This window comes from Arachis ipaensis, chromosome B04 (assembly GCF_000816755.2).
Source record: "Arachis ipaensis cultivar K30076 chromosome B04, Araip1.1, whole genome shotgun sequence".
In the NCBI taxonomy this organism is placed as follows: Eukaryota; Viridiplantae; Streptophyta; class Magnoliopsida; order Fabales; family Fabaceae; genus Arachis; species Arachis ipaensis.
The window spans coordinates 36,005,189-36,023,373 of NC_029788.2; positions in this window are offsets into that span (position 1 = coordinate 36,005,189).

An 18,185-nucleotide genomic window follows, 5' to 3' on the forward strand; every position below is an offset into this window, starting at 1 on the left:
TTCTCTTCAGGTTCATCTTCTTCAAAATTCTCCTGTACTTCATCCTCAAGTGCATCTAACCTCATGCATTCCCCCAATTGTTCCGGTGGATAACTCATGGCCTTGAACACATTAAATGTCATCTTTTTATTGTGTAATCTAAGGGTGAGGTCACCCTTTTGAACATCAATGACAGCTCCAGTAGTAGCCAAGAATGGCCTTCCCAAAATGATGGAGGTTTTGGCGTCTTCCTGCATGTCCAGCACCACAAAATCTGCTGGGAATATGAAATCTCCTACTTTTACTAGCAAATCCTCCACTATCCCATGAGGGAATTTGAACGATCGGTCTGCCAGTTGTAGAGCCATTTTTGTTGGTTTAGCCTCCTCAATTTTCATCTTTCTCATCATAACTACTGACATCAAATTGATGCTGGCCCCTAAGTCACAAAGAGCCTTTTCTACTGTGATTTCTCCTATAATGCAAGGGATCTAAAAACTCCCAGGATCCTTCAGTTTCTGAGGTAGTTTATGCTGAATGATAGCACTGTACTCTTCAGTTAGTATCACAGTCTCATTATTCTTCCAGCTTCTTCTCTTAGTCATTAGCTCCTTCAAAAACTTGGCATAAAGTGGAATTTGTTCTATGGCTTCAGCAAATGGTATGTTGATTTGTAGCTTCTTGAAGATTTTCAAAAATCTCAAGAACTGGTTGTCATCTTCTTTTTTCTTCAATAGCTGGGGGTATGGAGCTCTTGAGATGTTGAGTTGGGGTATCCTTTTCTCTTTCTGCAAACTTGGCGTGGGGGGTTGCATTCCATCTTGCTCCTCTTCCTTTTCAATTGAGCTTTCTTCTAGTGATTTTTGGGGATGTTCCTTCAGTTCCTTTCCACTCCTAAGTGTGATAGCTTGACACTCCTCCCTTTTGCTTGAATGGGTATCATAGCAAAAATTATGGTTCAGAAGCTGCTTAAAAAGATAGCTGATTTGTGTCTCCAGTTTTGTGATGGCAGCATTTTGATTCTGCATGTTTGACTGCACTTCCTCTCTGAATGCTTTACTGTCTTGAATGTCTCTGCATATTCCTTCAATGAATGTTTCAATCTTAGAGAGCTTGTCATCAATTGATGAGTGGTTCGGAGCAGATGTGCTGTTTTGGTTTTGATAAGTATGTGGAGAAGTGTCGTTGTGGGGGTGTTGAGATGTCCTCTGGGTGAATTGTTGGTGAGCTGCATTGTTGTTAGAGTTGTAACGTCTCTGGTCTTGGTTTTGATCTTGCTCACTTCCCCACCCAAAGTTCGGGTGATTTCTCCATCCAGGGTTGTAAGTCTTGGAGTATAGATCATAGTTTTTCCTTGGTGAATTCCCAATGTAGTTGGCTTGCTCCTGACTCTCTTCTGCTTCTTGGTTTACTCCTTCTTGTGTTGTTGATAAAGTGGAGATTGCTGCTACTTGGTTCATCTCCATCTTCTTGGTGAGGTCAGCCAGCTGCCGAGTAATGAGCTTGTTTTGGGCCAACAGAGCATCTACATTGTTTAGCTCCATCACTCCTCTTGTGTTCCCTCTTTCGGAATCATAGAAGTAGTCGTTTTCTACTACTGTTTCAATAACATCTATAGCTTCCTCAATGGTCTTCTTCTTGTTCAAAGACCATCCAGATGAATGATCTACTACCTTCTTTGACTCATAAGAGAGCCCTTCATAGAAAATGTGCAGCTGGACCCATTCGTTGAACATGTCAGGTGGACACCTCCTAGTTAAGTCTTTGAACCTCTCCCATGCTTCATACAGAGTCTCACCATCCTGTTGCCTGAAGGTTTGAACCTCAGCTCTCAGCCTATTGATTCGTTGAGGAGGATAGAATCTTGCTAAGAATTTGTTCATCACATCCTCCCAAGTTGTCAAGCTCTCCCTTGGGAAGGATTCTAGCCACTTGGCTGCCTTGTCTCTGAGTGAGAAGGGAAATAAGAGCAATCTATAGGCGTCAGGATGAACACCATTAGATTTTACTGTGTCATATATTCTCAGGAAGGTGGTCAAATATTGGTTGGGATCTTCTTGAACACCTCCTCCAAACGAACAGTTGTTCTGAACAAGGGTGATGAGCTGTGGTTTAAGTTCAAAGTTGTTGGCATGGATTGTTGGCTTTTGGATGCTACTTCCACAATTGCCTGGGTTTGGATTAATGTAAGAGCCCAAAACTCTTCTATCCTCCCCAGCATGATTTGCTCCACCTCCTTTGCCATGGTTGTAAGTCTCTTCTTCATGATGATTTTCCATGTTTTCTTGCATGTTTGGTTCAAAGTATTCCTCAAACTGTTCCTCCTCTTCTTCAGCACCAACTACTCGTTTTCCTCTTGCCTCCCTCCTTAGTCTAAGGAAGGTTCTCTCTGGTTCAGAATCAAAGGAAGTTGAAGCCCCGCTTCTTCTCCCTGTCATACAACCAACAAGTACAAGCAGAGAAGATAGGTACAGACAGTATTTATGTCAGAATTGATGTTAGTTGTGGGTGATGCAATATATCAAACAGTTAGTGGGTTAGCAAACAGAATTGAAAATAACAAAGAAAAACAAAAGAGTAGATGGAGAAGGGAAGAAGTTTTACTAAAAGAAAAAGCAAATCAATCAAACATAAAATGAAATACACAAAATAAAATGCTCAATCTAGTGATCTTCTAATCTAATCATTGTTGATGCAAAATCAATCCCCGGCAACGGCGCCATAAACTTGATGCGTGGAAAACTTGTCTCTCAACAAATCTCCCTTCGGCAAGTGTACCGAAGTTGTCGTCAAGTAAAAACTCACAATAGAGTGAGGTCGAATGTTCTAGTTGAGCGAATCCAGAATTTGGGTTGAGAGTTGCAGAAAATAAAATGGCGAGAATGTAAATAACAGAAAAGTAAATGCTAGAATTAAAGAACTAGAAGTAAATGACTGAAAATAAATTGCAGAATTGTAAATGGGAATGGGGGATTTGCTCATAAAAGTAAATCGCAGAAATTAAAGAGAATGGGTAAGATTAGAGATGGGGAATTCATTGGGCTTATGAGATGTTGCAATTCTCCGGATCAAGTTCATTTTCATCTCTTCCTCAATCAATGCACTCATTGATCTCCTTGGCAATCTTAAGTGATTGGATTGCAATACCTTGCAATTCAATCTCTCAAATCTTGATCAATAGCCAATTCCTTGGTCAATTGCTCATGAGAAGAGATGAAGTATGGTCACTGATTATACCACATGCATTTCCCAAACCAAGTATTGAGAGAGTTATATTCACATACCCATCCAAACCTAATTTGCTGTCACTAAACTTATGCAAAATCCTCATAAAATCATGTAAAATGCACAATGTGTGCTTGAGTCAAGGCATAAGTGAATATTTACCCAAAACTAGCTTATTTCCTAAAGAAATGCATGAAACTAACCTAAAAACAGTAAAGAAAAGGTCAGTGAAACTGGCCAAGATGCCCTGGCATCAAGCTTTCTGATAGTGGATGCAGGTATTAGGTTGATGCTTGCCCCAAGATCACAGAAAGCTGTCTTGGTGCAATTACCTTCTAATGTGCATGGTATCAGAAAACTCCCAGGGTCTTTAAGCTTTTTAGGAAAGCTTTTCAGAATGACTACACTGCATTCTTCAGTGAGGAGAACTCTTTCAGTTTCTCTCCAATCTTTCTTATGACTCAAGATCTCTTTCATGAACTTGGCATAAGAAGGTATTTGCTCAAGTGCCTCTGCAAATGGAATCTTTATTTCAAGAGTCCTGAGATAATCTGCAAAGCGAGCAAATTGCTTATCCTGCTCCTCTTGGCGGAGTTTTTGAGGATAAGGTATCTTGGCTTTATATTCCTCAACCTTAGTTGCTGTAAGTTTATTTCCTACAGAAGTGGTTGAGGAAGCCTTTTTAGATGGGTTGTCATCAGCACTTGTGTGTGTCTGATCCCTCACTGGCAATTAAATGCCAGAGTTAGGAGCTGGAGTGGCATTAGACGCCAGCTTCCCAGTTCTTCCTGGCGTCTGAACGCCAGAATTGTGCTCCTTTTGGGCATTCAACCCCAGATCCTTGCTCGTTTCTGGCGTTGAACGCCAGTCTTGAGCATGGTCTGGGCGTTCAGTGCCAGCCTTCCACCAAATTTCTGGCATTTTAGCGCCAGAATTATTTTTCCCTAGGCTCTTACTATCCTCAGATGGATTTTGGGTGGTTTGCTCATTTCTTGGTTTCCTGCTGCTTTAAAGTGGGGTAGTTAGTGCTTTCCCACTTCTTAGTTGAACTGCTTGGAATTCTTCTGTTATTTGTTTTGACAGCTGCTGCCTTGTTTGCTTTAATTGTACTTCCATGTTTATATTAGCCATCCTTGTCTCTTGTAGTTTATTCTTGAATTCAGCTAACTGCTTTGTTAGAAAATCCAATTGCTGATTGAATTCAGCAGCTTGCTCTGCAGGACTGAGTTCAGCAGTTACTGTTTTAGCCTCTTCTTTCATGGAAGGGTCACTGCTTAAGTACAGATGCTGATTTCTAGCAACTGTATCAATGAGCTCTTGAGCTTCTTCAATAGACTTTCTCATGTGGATAGATCCACCAGCTGAGCAATCTAAAGAGATCTGAGCTCTTTCTGTAAGCCCATAATAGAAGATGTCTAACTGAACCCACTCTGAAAACATTTTAGAGGGGCATTTTCTTAGCATCTCTCTGTATCTCTCCCAGGCATCATAAAGAGATTCATTATCTCCTTGTTTAAAGCCTTGGATGTCTAGTCTTAGCTGTGTCATCCGTTTTGGAGGGAAGTATTGATTCAGGAATTTTTCTGTCAGCTGTTTCCATGTCCTTATGCTAGCCATAGGTTGGTTATTTAACCACCTCTTAGCTTGGTCTTTTACAGCAAATGGAAACAGCAATAATCTGTAGACATCCTGATCTACTTCCTTATCATGTACTGTGTCAGCAATTTGTAAAAACTGTGCCAGAAACTCTGTAGGTTCTTCTTGTGGAAGACTGGAATACTGGCAGCTTTGCTGCACCATGATAATGAGCTGAGGATTCAGCTCAAAGCTACTGACTCCAATGGAGGGTATGCAGATACTACTCCCATATAAAGCAGTAGAGGGGTTAGCATATGACCCCAAAGTCCTCCTGGACTGTTCATTTCCACTTAGATCCATGATGGAGAAAGGGAGATGATGTAAAATAAAAAATGTATTTATATTTTTTTTATTTCGAAAATAAATTAAAATAAAATAAATAAAAATAGGTGAAGATTTTCGAAAAAAAATTGAGGAGAGAGAAAGTGGTCAGGAAGTTTGAAAAGGATATGAATTGAAAAAGATTTTAAATTTTGAAAAAAAAATCTGAATTTTAAAAATAATTTTCAAAAATTTGTTTTAAAAATAAAGAGAAAATATATTTTTGAATTTAAGGAGGAGAGAGAGAAACAATAAGATAGCCCAAGATTTAAAATTTTTAGATCTAATGCTCCTTGTTTTCGAAAATTCTGGAGGGAAAATACCAAGGAACACCAAACTTAAAAATTTTAAGATCAAGACGCAAGGAGAACTCAAGAACACTTTGAAGACTCACAAGAACACAAGAACATGAAGAAAGAACACCAAACTTAAAATTTTTAGGAAACCAAACTAAAATTTTCGAAAAACAAAGAAAAATCAACAAGAAAACACCAAACTTAAAGTTTGGCACAACATTTATTCAAAGAAAATTTTTTTTTTGAAAATTTGAAAATAAGATAGCCAATTACTAAGAACATAAGCACCACTCTCTAACTAATTGAGCTATAAATTTAAAGTGTTTTAACAAGGTATAAATAATAAAAGACTCTAAACCAAAAAGACAAATTTTTTTCCTAATCTAAGCAACAAAATAAACCGTCAGTTGTCCAAACTCAAACAATCCCCGGCAACGGCGCCAAAAACTTGGTGCATGAAAATTACTTCACACTATGTAATTCCGCACAACTAACCAGCAAGTGCACTGGGTCGTCCAAGTAATACCTTACGTGAGTAAGGGTCGATGCCACGGAGATTGTTGGCTTGAAGCAAGCTATGGTTATCTTGCAACTCTTAGTCAGGATATTAATTAGTGGTTATCAATTGACTTGCAAATAAACAAGAGAGCATGAATTAAAGGTTACTTGTTCGTCCAAGTAATACCTTACGTGAGTAAGGGTCGATCCCACGGAGATTGTTGGCTTGAAGCAAGCTATGGTTATCTTGCAACTCTTAGTCAGGATATTAATTAGTTGTTATCAATTGACTTGCAAATGAACAAGAGAGCATGAATTAAAGGTTACTTGTTATGCAGTAAATGAGAATATGTTGGAGTTTTGGAGATGCTTTGCCTTTTGAATCTCTGCTTTCTCTCTATCTTCTTCCTCACGCACGCACATCCCTCCTATGGCAAGCTGTGTGTTGGAGGATCACCGTTGTCAATGGCTACCATCCTTCCTTTAAGTGAAAATGGTCCAGGTGCGCTGTCACCGCACGGCTAATCATCTGTAGGTTCTCGATCATACCGGAATAGGATTCGCTATCCTTTTGCGTCTGTCACTACGCCCAGCACTCACGAGTTTGAAGCTCATCACATTCATCCAATCCCAAAATCCTACTAGGAATACCACAGACAAGGTTTAGACTTTCCGAATTCTCAAGGATGCTGCCAATGGATTCTAGCTTATACCACGGAGATTCCGATTAAGGAATCTAAGAGATACTCATTCAATCTAATGTAGAACAGAGGTGGTTGTCAGGCACACATTCATAGGTTGAGAATGGTGATGAGTGTCACGGATCATCACATTCATCATAATAAGGCGCAAATGAATATCTTAGATAGGAACAGATATGATTGAATAGAAAACAGAAATACTGGCATTAACTCATCGAGGCACAGCAGAGCTCCTCACCCCCAACAATGGAGTTTAGAGACTCATGCCGTCAAAAGGTACAAAGTTTAGATCTAAAATGTCATGGGATACAAAATAAATCTCTAAAAGTTGTTTAAATACTAAACTAGTAACCTAGGTTTACAGAAAATGAGTAAACTATGATAGATGGTGCAGAAATCCACTTCGGGGGCCCACTTGGTGTGCGTTGGGGCTGAGACTAAAGCTTCTCACGTGCATGGGGCTGTTTTGGGCGTTCAACGCCAGCTTTGGATCCAATTCTGGCGTTGAACTCCAACTCCTAACTTGTTTCTGGCGTTGGACGCCAGACAGCAGCATGGAACTGGCGTTGAACGCCAGTTTACGTCGTCTATCCTTGAGCAAAGTATGGACTATTATATATTTCTGGAAAGCCCTGGATATATACTTTCCAACGCAATTGGAAGCGCGCCATTTGGAGTTCTGTAGCTCCATAAAATCCATTTTGAGTGCAGGGAGGTCAGAATCCAACAGCATCAGCAGTCCTCTTTCAGCCTGAATCAGATTTTTGCTCAGCTCCCTCGATTTCAGCCAGAAAATACCTGAAATCACAGAAAAATACACAAACTCATAGTAAAGTCCAGAAATATGAATTTTGCCTAAAAGCTACTGAAAATAAACTAAAAACTAACTAAAACACACTAAAAACTATATGAAATTAACCCCAAAAAGCGTATAAAATATCCGCTTATCACCTACCATTCCATCTATCCTTGTTTGCCACTTTGAGCCTTTTAATCCTCATTTGTTCTATATTTTATCACATCACTATCCTTAAGCAAAAAACAAATTAATTACCTCATTTGAATCCGTGGTTAGCTTAAGATAGAGATTGTGTGTCAGTTAAGTGTGGAGAATTTTGGGGACTTAGGCTGATGAGAAAAATGTTGAGTTTTATTAACAAAATATTGGGAATTTGGGTACATACTCAGTGTGAGACCAGAAGGACCATGTGCATTGATATGTTATGTTTATTTCTATGTTCAAAAAAAAATAATATAGTACAATATAAATAAATAAATAAATAAATAGGGGACAAAAACCACCCTAATGTTAAGTTTAATAACAGATCATTACATATGTGGTAAAATTAAGGAAAATTTGGTATATGAGTATGTGAAATATACAAAAGTGAGATTATCGGTAGCTAGGCATGATTTCAGAATTATACAGATTGTGTGTATGTGTTATGTGAGAACTTAGGTTAGTCAAGGATTCATCTGATAGCTCACTTGGCCATATATATACACCCTCACCCTTTCCTTAGCCCATTACAACCTTGAAAAAGCCCTCACGATATTTGTATTTGTACACTTAATATTTTTTGATTGGTTAGATAAAGAACAATGTTTTAGAAAGCATGACTAGAGAAGAGTAGAGTGATTTAACCCCAAACACTTAAGTGATTAGAGTGCATACACAATTCCAGTGAGGGTTCAATTGCTCAATTCCATATGTCCATATTTGATCATTGCTTGTCTTGCAAGTTTGTGAACTCTTTTGTTTAACTCAACTCAATTGTGAATGTGTTGGGGTTAATTTCATATAGTTTTGAGTATGTTTTAGTTAGTTTTTAGTCTATTTTCATTATTTTTTAGGAAAAATTCATATTCCTGGACTTTACTATGAGTTGTGTGTTTTTCTATAATTTCAGATATTTTTCTGGCTGAAATTGAGGGAGCTGAGCAAAAATCTGATTTAGGCTGAAAAAGGACTGCTGATGCTGTTGGATTCTGACCTCCCTTCACTCAAAGTGGATTTTCTGGAGCTACAGAACTCGAAATGGCATGCTTTCAATTGCGTTGGAAAGTAGACACCCAGGGCTTTCCAGAAATATATAATAGTTCATACTTTTCACAAGGATAGATGACGTAAACTGGCGTTCAACGCCAGTTCTCTGCCCAATTCTGGCGTCCAGCGCCAGAAAAGGATCAAAAGCTGGAGTTGAACGCCCAAACTGGCACAAAAACTGGCGTTCAACTCCACAAATGGCCTCTGCACGTGACTCACTTAAATCTCAGCCCCAGCACACACCAAGTGGGCCCCAAAAGTGGACCTCTGCATCATCCATCATAGTCTACTCATTTTTTGTAAACCTAGGCTACTAGTTTAGTATTTAAACAACTTTTTAGAGACTTATTTTGTATCTCATGACATTTTTAGATCAAAACTTTGTATTCTCTGACGGCATGAGTCTCTAAACCCCATTGTTGGGGTGAGGAGCTCTGCTATGTCTCGATGAATTAATGCAAGTATTTCTGTTTTCCATTCAAACACGCTTGTTCCTATCTAAGATGTTCATTCGCGCTTAACTGTGATGGAGGTGATGATTTGTGACACTCATCACCTTCCTCAAATCATGAACGTGTGCCTGACAACCACCTAATCCTATTCCAACCGGATCGAGAACCAACCGGTGATTAGCCGTGCTGTGACAGAGCGCGTGAGCGTAGTTTTCACTGGAAGGATGGAAGGTAGCCATTGACAACGGTCAACACACAACACACAGCTTGCCATAGGAGGACGTGCGTGCGTGAACAAGAAGACAGAGGAAAGCAGAGATTCAGAAGACACAGCATCTCCAAAACTCCAACATATTCTCCATTACTGCATAACAAGTAACCTTTAATCCATTCTCTATTGTTTATTTGCAATTCAACTAACAAACATAATTGACTTCCTGACTAAGATTTACAAGATAACCATAGATTGCTTCAAACCAACAATCTCCGTGGGATTCGACCCTTACTCACGTAAGGTATTACTTGGACGACCCAGTACACTTGCTGGTCAGTGATACGAGTTGTGAAAAGTGTGATTCATAATTCGTGCACCAGGGAGATTGATAAAACACTATTTTATGGTTTATCTTGTGCTAATTTGAGTGGTTTTTATCAATTCTTTACTCACTTATACATATAAATTGCATGGTTTTACAAATCCTTCCTGATTCTATGATATAATTGAAAACATGTTTCCTAGGCCTTTAAACTGTCAAATTTAATCACCCTTTATTACCATTCGATGCCGTAATCTGTGTGTTAAGTGTTTTCAGGCTTTATACGGCAGGAATTGCTTAGAGGATGGAAAGGAAACATGCGAAATTGGAAGGAACGCAAGAAAATGAAATTTTGAGAAGCTGGCAGCGATGCGCACGCATGGGCAATGCGTACGCGTGCTTAGCACAAAAAAGGAGCCCAGATATTGCCCCCAGCGCTTGTCTTTTGTGCTAGGCATGCGTACGCGTCGCCCATGCGTGCGCGTCACTGCCAGCTTCTCAAAACTTCATTTTCTTGCGTTCCTTCCAATTTTGCATGTTTCATTTCCATCCTCTAAGCCATTCCTGCCCTATAAAGCCTGAAAACACTTAACACATAGATTATGGCATCGAATAGTAATAAAGGGTGATCAAATTTGACAGTTTAAAGGCCTAGGAAACATGTTTTCAATTATATCACAGAATCAGGAAGGATTTGTAAAACCATGCAATTTATATGAATAAGTGAGTAAAGAATTGATAAAAATCACTCAAATAAGCACAAGATAAATCATAAAATAGTGGTTTATCAGGCATCCTCCAACTTTCTGGCCCAGTCTTTTCTAGTGATTCCAACTGTCTTCTCTAAGATTCTTTTTAGCTCACTATTTGCTAATTCAGCCTGCCCATTAGTTTGAGGGTGGTATGGTGTGGCCACTTTGTGAATAACTCCATATTTGTGGAGTAGTTTTTCCATTTGTTTGTTGCAAAAGTGGCTGCCACCATCGCTAATAAGGCTTTTGGGCACCCCATATCTGGTAAAGATATGTCTCTTGAGAAACTGAAGAACAATTGGTGCATCACAGGTAGTTGTGGCTATAGCTTCCACCCATTTGGAGACATACTCCACTGCTACCAGAATGTATTTGAAGGAGTAGGATGAAGGGAATGGCCCCATGAAGTCCATACCCCAGAGATCAAACAATTCCACTTCAAAAATGAAGTTTTGAGACATTTCATTCCTCTTTGTTAACCCTCCAGCTCTTTGACATTTATTGCATTGGTCACAAACTCTCTGGCATCCTTGTATATAGTTAGCCAATAAAATCCACTTTGAAGTACTTTAGCTGTTGTTCTTTCCGGCCCAAAATGTCCACCATAAACTGAACCATGATAGTGCCAAAATATGTCTCTCATCTCATTTTCAGGGATACACTATCTAATCATCCCATCTGGACACCTCTTGAACAAGAATGGCTCGTCCCACAAGAATTTCTTGGCTTCATTACACAGCTTCTTTACTTGTTGCTTAGTGAACTCTTGAGGAATCTTTCTTCCCACCTTGTAGTTTGCAATATCAGCAAACCAAGGTGCTTGCTGGATTTGGAGAAGATATTCATCTGAGAACTTCTCATTCACTGGTTGTGGTGTATCTTGGTTGGTTTCTTGTGGCAATCTTCATAAATGGTCTGCTACTTTGTTCTCGCTTCATTTCCTATCTCTTACTTCAATGTCAAATTCTTGTAACAGTAGCACCCACCTAATAAGCCTTGGCTTGGAATCCTGTTTAGACATGAGATACTTGAGAGCAGCATGATCAGTATATACTACAACTTTTGAACCAATCATGTATTGTCTAAATTTGTCAAATGCATACACAATAGCCAAGAGCTCTTTCTCTGTGGTGGTATAGTTCTTTTGTGCCTCATTTAACACTTTACTTGCATAGTATATAACGTGATGCAGCTTGTCTTTCTTTTGCCCCAATACAGCACCAATTGCAACATCACTTGTGTCACACATAAGTTCAAAAGGAAGTCCCCATTTTGGGGGTGTGATGATTGGTGTTGTAGTGAGTTTCTTTTTCAAGGTTTCAAAGGCATGCTTGCAATTATCATCAAAGATAAAAGGATTGTCAGCCACTAACAAGTTGCTTAGTGGTTTAGCTATTTTTGAAAAATCTTTGATGAATCTCCTGTAGAAACCAGCATGCCCAAGAAAACTTTTCATTGCTTTTACATTGACTGGTATAGGGAGTTTCTCTATGATCTCTATCTTAGCTTTATCAAATTCTATACCTTTGCTTGAAACCTTATGCCCAAGAACTATCCCTTCAGGAACCATGAAATGGTATTTCTCCCAATTCAAGACCAGATTAGTTTCTTGGCATCTTTTCAAGACAAGAGTTAAATGATACAAGCAAGTATCAAATGAATTGCCAAAGATAGAAAAATCAACCATGAAGACTTCCAAAAATTTTTCTACCATGTCAGAAAATATAGAAAGCATACACCTTTGAAAAGTAGCAGGGGCATTGCACAGCCCAAAGGACATCCTTCTGTAGGCAAAGACTCTGAATGGACATGTGAAGGAGGTCTTCTCTTGGTCCTTAGGGTCTACCACTATTTGATTGTACCCAGAGTAACCATCCAAGAAGCAATAGTAGGCATGACCAGCTAATCTTTCCAGCATCTGATCAATGAAGGGGAGAGGGGAGTGATCTTTCCTTGTGGCATCATTCAATCTTCTATAGTCGATGCATATTCTCCACCCTGTCACTGTCCTTGTGGGAATGAGTTCATTCTTCTCATTAAAGATGACAGTCATGCCACCTTTCTTTGGCACCACTTGGACCGGACTCACCCAAGAGCTGTCAGAGATTAGGTATATGATTCCCGCATTCCACAGCTTCATTACCTCTTTTTGAACCACTTCCTTCAAGGTTGGGTTAAGTCCTCTTTGAGGCTGCACCACAGGTCTTGAGTCCTCTTCTAGCAGAATTTTGTGCATGCAGATGGCATGGCCTATAACCTTGATATCATCAATCGTCCATCCCAAGGCTGTCTTGTGAACCTTCAACACTTCAATTAGCTTTGCCTCATCATCTATGTTTAAGGAAGAATTGATGATTACTGGCAGGGTCTCTTCTTCTCCAAGAAATACATACTTGAGATGTGGAGGGAGAGGCTTCAGTTCTTGCTTTGGCATTTCCTCTGTCTTGCCTTCAAAGGAGACTTCAGCTACTCTTTCTTCTATGATAGCTTGTTCTACTTCTATTTCCTCTTCTTGTTCCTCCTGGTTATTGGTTTCAAGTAACTCTTCCACCACTTCTTCTATCATTTCCACCCTCATGTGCTTTTCCTTCTCAGGGGGATATTGCATGGCCTTAAAGACATTGATGATCATTTGCTCATTGTGCACTCTGAGGATCATCTCCCCTTTTTTCACATCAATGATAGCTCTTGCTGTTGCTAAGAAAGGTCTACCCAAGATGATTGAGTTGTGTCCTCCTTCTTCTTCCATGTACAAAATGACAAAATTGGTAGGGAAGATGAATTCTCCAATCTTCACCAATAAGTTCTCCACAACCCGATTGGGTATTTTGAGTGATCTATCCACCATTTGAAGTGACATTCTAGTGGGTTTGCCTTCTTCTATTGCAAGCTTTTTCATTAGTGAGAGAGGCATCAAATTGATGCTGGCGCCTAAGTCACAGAGAACTTTTTCCAAGGTCATATTGCCTATAGTGCATGATATGATGAAGCTCCCAGGATCTTTGAGTTTTGGTGGAAGACCTTTTATGGTTTATATTGTGCTTAATTGTATGGTTTTATCAATTCTTTACCCACTTATTCTTTACCCATTTATATTTCCTTCCTAAAATTATTACATGATTGAATATTTGCTTCCTAAAGACTTTTAATTATGTATTTTAATTCTCCTTCATTCCATTAGATGCCGTGATCTGTGTGTTAAGTGTTTCAGGCTTTATAGGGCATGAATGACTTGGAGATTGGAAAGGAAGCTTGCAAAAATGGAAGGAACACAAGAAATTGAGGAGATGACCAGCGAGAAACGACGCGGACGCATGGCTCACGCGACCGCACGACATAGAGGAAATCGCAGTGACGCGGATGCATGGCTCACGCGACTGCGCGGATTGGAACTGCACAAGTGACGCGGAGGCATGGACGACGCGCACGCGTGGCAAGGCAAAACGCCGAATGACGCGTCCGCATGAATGACGCGATCGCGTGACATGCGCGATCTACAGAATCTGCAGAACTTGCTGGGGGCGATTTTGGGCCCTGTTTTGACCCAATTTTCGGCCCAGAAAAGCAGACTAGAGCCAAGGAACATGGAGAAACAAAAGAAAACAATTCATTACAGACAATTCTCAATTTTAGATCTAGTTTTTACTCCTCCTCTAGGTTTTCTCTCTGCACATTTATAGTTCTTAGGATTTTATTTTTATTGCTTTTCGCATTGGGATATTGAGAAGAGTTATTCCTCAGCAAGACTTCGTCATTCTAGTTTGTTTTCTTTACCTGTCTCGCACTCTTCCATGTCCTTTGTTTACTCAGAAATATTATTGGATTATTTTTAGAATTTATTAATACAAGAACTATTTTTATTTTTAATTGATCCCTTTGATTATTATTTATCATGTCTTTCTATATTTTCCTTTTCTATGTTATGAATTCTACATTTACAATGAGCAAGTAGTTCCATAACTTAGATGGGAGTTGACTGAAGGGAAGACCTTGAGTTAGAATGCTTAAAAGAAAAATTGTAATTGGGTTTATTGTTGGATTGCTCTCTAATCACTGACACCAATCCTTCCATGTAAGCGGATTGGGACTTGTGAATAGAAATAGCTTTCCAACTTGTTTGACTTTCCCTTACCTAGTAAGGGATAACTAAACAGAACAATCCTCAATTATCAATTAATCTTGAGAGTACTCCAACAAGAATAGGGCTTCCAACTAATCTACTCCCAGCCAAGGCTTTTATTTAAAATTACACAAATTTTCTAATTTAATTTCCTGTTATTCAACTCAAACCATGTTTTGAAAACATCTGATTAATAAAATAGCACGCCTTTCTGCAACTCGTTGGGAGACGACCTGGGACTCATACTCCCAGTATTTTAATTTAAATTTTATGACAACCCTTCTAAATTGATAAGCGGATTTCTGGTTGGTTAAGAACTGTACTTGCAACGTATCTCTTCTAATAATTTCTTAACTCGCCAATTTCCGCCACGTCAATTTTTGGCGCCGTTGCCGGGAGTTGCAATAGAGTGCTAAAGTTATTAATTGGAATTTATTTATTTGTATTTTATTTTATTTTGTTACTATGAGCTTCATGTTTCTTTCGTTAAATGACGCGTTCACTTTCTGATCCAAGCTTGCCAGTATTCGATCCTGAGATTGAAAGAAGTATTTCACGAATAAGGCAAGCTCGGCGTCAGTTAGTCCTTTCTGAGGGCGGATCTGAAACGTCACTTGAGGAAGAAACAGGCTCCCTTTCTGCTGATTCGGTTGATTTACGTGCAGGTGACATGGCAGCACATAGGAGAATTACTATCCAGGAGGCTAGAGCCCCTGATTTTTCAATGCAACCGTTTCAAGCGCATCACCCAGCGGTGGCTACAGACTTTGAAATAAAGACTGCACTGCTCAATTTGATGCCCAAGTTTCATGGCTTACCTGCTCAAGAGCCTATCAAGCACCTTAGAGACTTCCAAGCAGCCTGTTCTACTGTCAGGCGTGATGGTGCAGATGAAACTTCAATTTTGTTAAAAGCCTTCCCATTCTCTCTTGAGGGAAAGGCGAGAGAGTGGTACTACACTCAACCCACAGCAACTGTATCCGACTGGGATACACTTAGAAGAGAATTTTTGGAAAAATTCTTTCCAGCTGAAGTTACTGATAAACTAAGGAAAGACATCTCCATGATTGTTCAGGATGAATCCGAGACTCTCTATGAATACTGGGAGCGCTTCAACAACCTTCTGGAAGTATGCCCCCACCATATGATTAACAAGATAGTATTGCTCGGCTACATCACACAGGGCATGAGACCTCAAGATAAGACCACATTGGAAAGTGCTAGCAATGGGTCTATGAAGAAGTACAAGACCACTGATGAGGCATGGCAATTGATCAGCGATTTGGCTGAATCTACTCGGAATCACAGGCAGAAACAAGGCCATTCAAAAGCTATTGCAGAAGTATCCTCTAGCAGAGAGACTGCTGCTCTAACTCATAGTATCTGTGAAATGACCAACTTACTGAAGCAAATGCAATTGAATCAACAACAAGTTCAGCAAGCTCAACCTTCTCCACCACTTCAAAGCCAACAGTTTGTCCCACAGAGAGTTTGTAGAATCTGTACTGATTATAGCCATTATATTGATGAATGTCCACAGCTCCAGCAGGAAGATAACATCGTGGCAGCCACTCATAACTTCTATGACTGCCCCAACCAAGGGTACAATCAAGGTGGCAGTTACAGCCATGGATGGCAGGACAATTCTAACCAGAATTGGAGGGACAACAATAACAGAGGAAGCAGAGACAATCAGGGAAATCAGAGATGGAATAATAACAACAACAGGCAGCAGAACCATAACCAGCCTTATAGAGCACCTCACCTGAGGCAATCCCAAGGACCACAGAATAACCAACAGCAGACCTCTCAGATCACTTACCCCTCTTCATCTTCTAATGATGAGTTACTACGATCTATTGATCGGAGACAACAGGCCATGGAAAATAACCTTAATTCTACCCTAAATGGTCTAAACTCTACCTTGCAAGCTCTTATCTCACAAATTGGATCAATGAATAACTTCAATAACCAGCCTTTGAGCTCCAGTGGAATCCCCTCTCAACCATTACCCAATCCAAAAGGTGGCATCAATGCCATCACCCTAAGGTCCGGAACCACACTGCAGGAGAGGAATCAAGAGGAGCCTGGTGCACGAAATTGTGATGTCCAGGCTCGAACAATCCCTGGCAACGTGAGCAACTTGGTGCGCGTAATCGTGATTACACACTCATAATTTGTCACAACTTCGATACAACTAACCAGCAAGTGCACTGGGTCGTCCAAGTAATACCTTACGTGAGTAAGGGTCGAATCCCACGGAGATTGTTGGTATGAAGCAAGCTATGGTAGGAGATCTAAGAGATACTCATTCTAGCTTTATTTCATGTAGAACAGAAGTGTTTGTCAGGCACGCGTTCATAAAGGAGAAGGATGATGAGCGTCACACATAATCATCACCTTCAGCTGAAAAGGATCTTCAGATGGAAGTCCATGAAACTTGCAGTTCTGCTGCATCAGAGAAACTAACTGAGGTTTCAGCTCAAAGTTGTTTGCTCCAATGGCAGGAATGGAGATGCTTCTTCCATGTAAATTGGAATTAGGTGCAGTAAAGTCACTATGCATCTTCCTTACATTATTATTATTTTCGGCTGCCATCTCCTCTTCTTGTTCGAAAATTTCTGAAAGGTTTTCTCTGGATTGTTGTATTTTAGCTTCTCTTAATTTTTTCTTCAGAGTCCTTTCAGGTTCTGGATCTGCTTCCACAAGAATGTTCTTATCCTTGCTCCTGCTCATGTGACAAAGAAGAAGGCACAAAAAAATAATAATAATAGAGATTTTCTTTACCACAGTATAGAGGTTCCCTTATGTGAGTAGAAGAAAAGAGGAAGAAATTCGAACACAGATAGAAGAGGGGGTTCGAATTTGGTGATGATGTGAGGAAGACATGTTAGTTAATGAATGAATAAATGATCCCTTTGTGAGTAGAAGAAGAGGGGGAGACAAAGAATGTAATATAATGGAAGAAACACAACTGTGAAGATGGCAGAGATGTGAGATGAGATGTTAGTAGATGAATAAATAAATAGAATAAGATGAGAGAGAAGGAATTTTCGAAAATAGTTTTTTGAAAAAGAGTTAGTGACTTTTGAAAATAGTTTTTGAAAAATGTTAGTAATTTTCGAAAATTAAGATTTAAAAATTAAAAATTAAAATAATTAATAAATTGAAAAGAAATTTTGAAAAAGGGGGAAGATATTTTTGAAAATGAGGGAGAGAGAGTTAGTTAGGTAGTTTTGAAAAAGTTAAGAAACAAACAAAAAGTTAGTTAGTTAGTTGAAACAAATTTTGAAAAGATAAGAAGTTAGGAGGTTAGAAAAGATATTTTGAAATTAGATTTTTGAAAAAGATAAGATGAGAAGCTATTTTTGAAAAGATATGATAGAAATTAGTTTTTGAAAAAGATTTGATTTTTAAAATCTCAATTAATGACTTGATTCATAAGAAATCACAAGATATGATTCTAAAACTTAAAGTTTGAATCTTTCTTAACAAGCAAGTAACAAACTTCAAATTTTTGAATCAAAACATTAATTGATTATGTTATTTTTGAAAATTTGATATAAAAATAAGAAAAAGATTTTTGAAAAATATTTTTGGAATTTTCAAAAATAACTAAG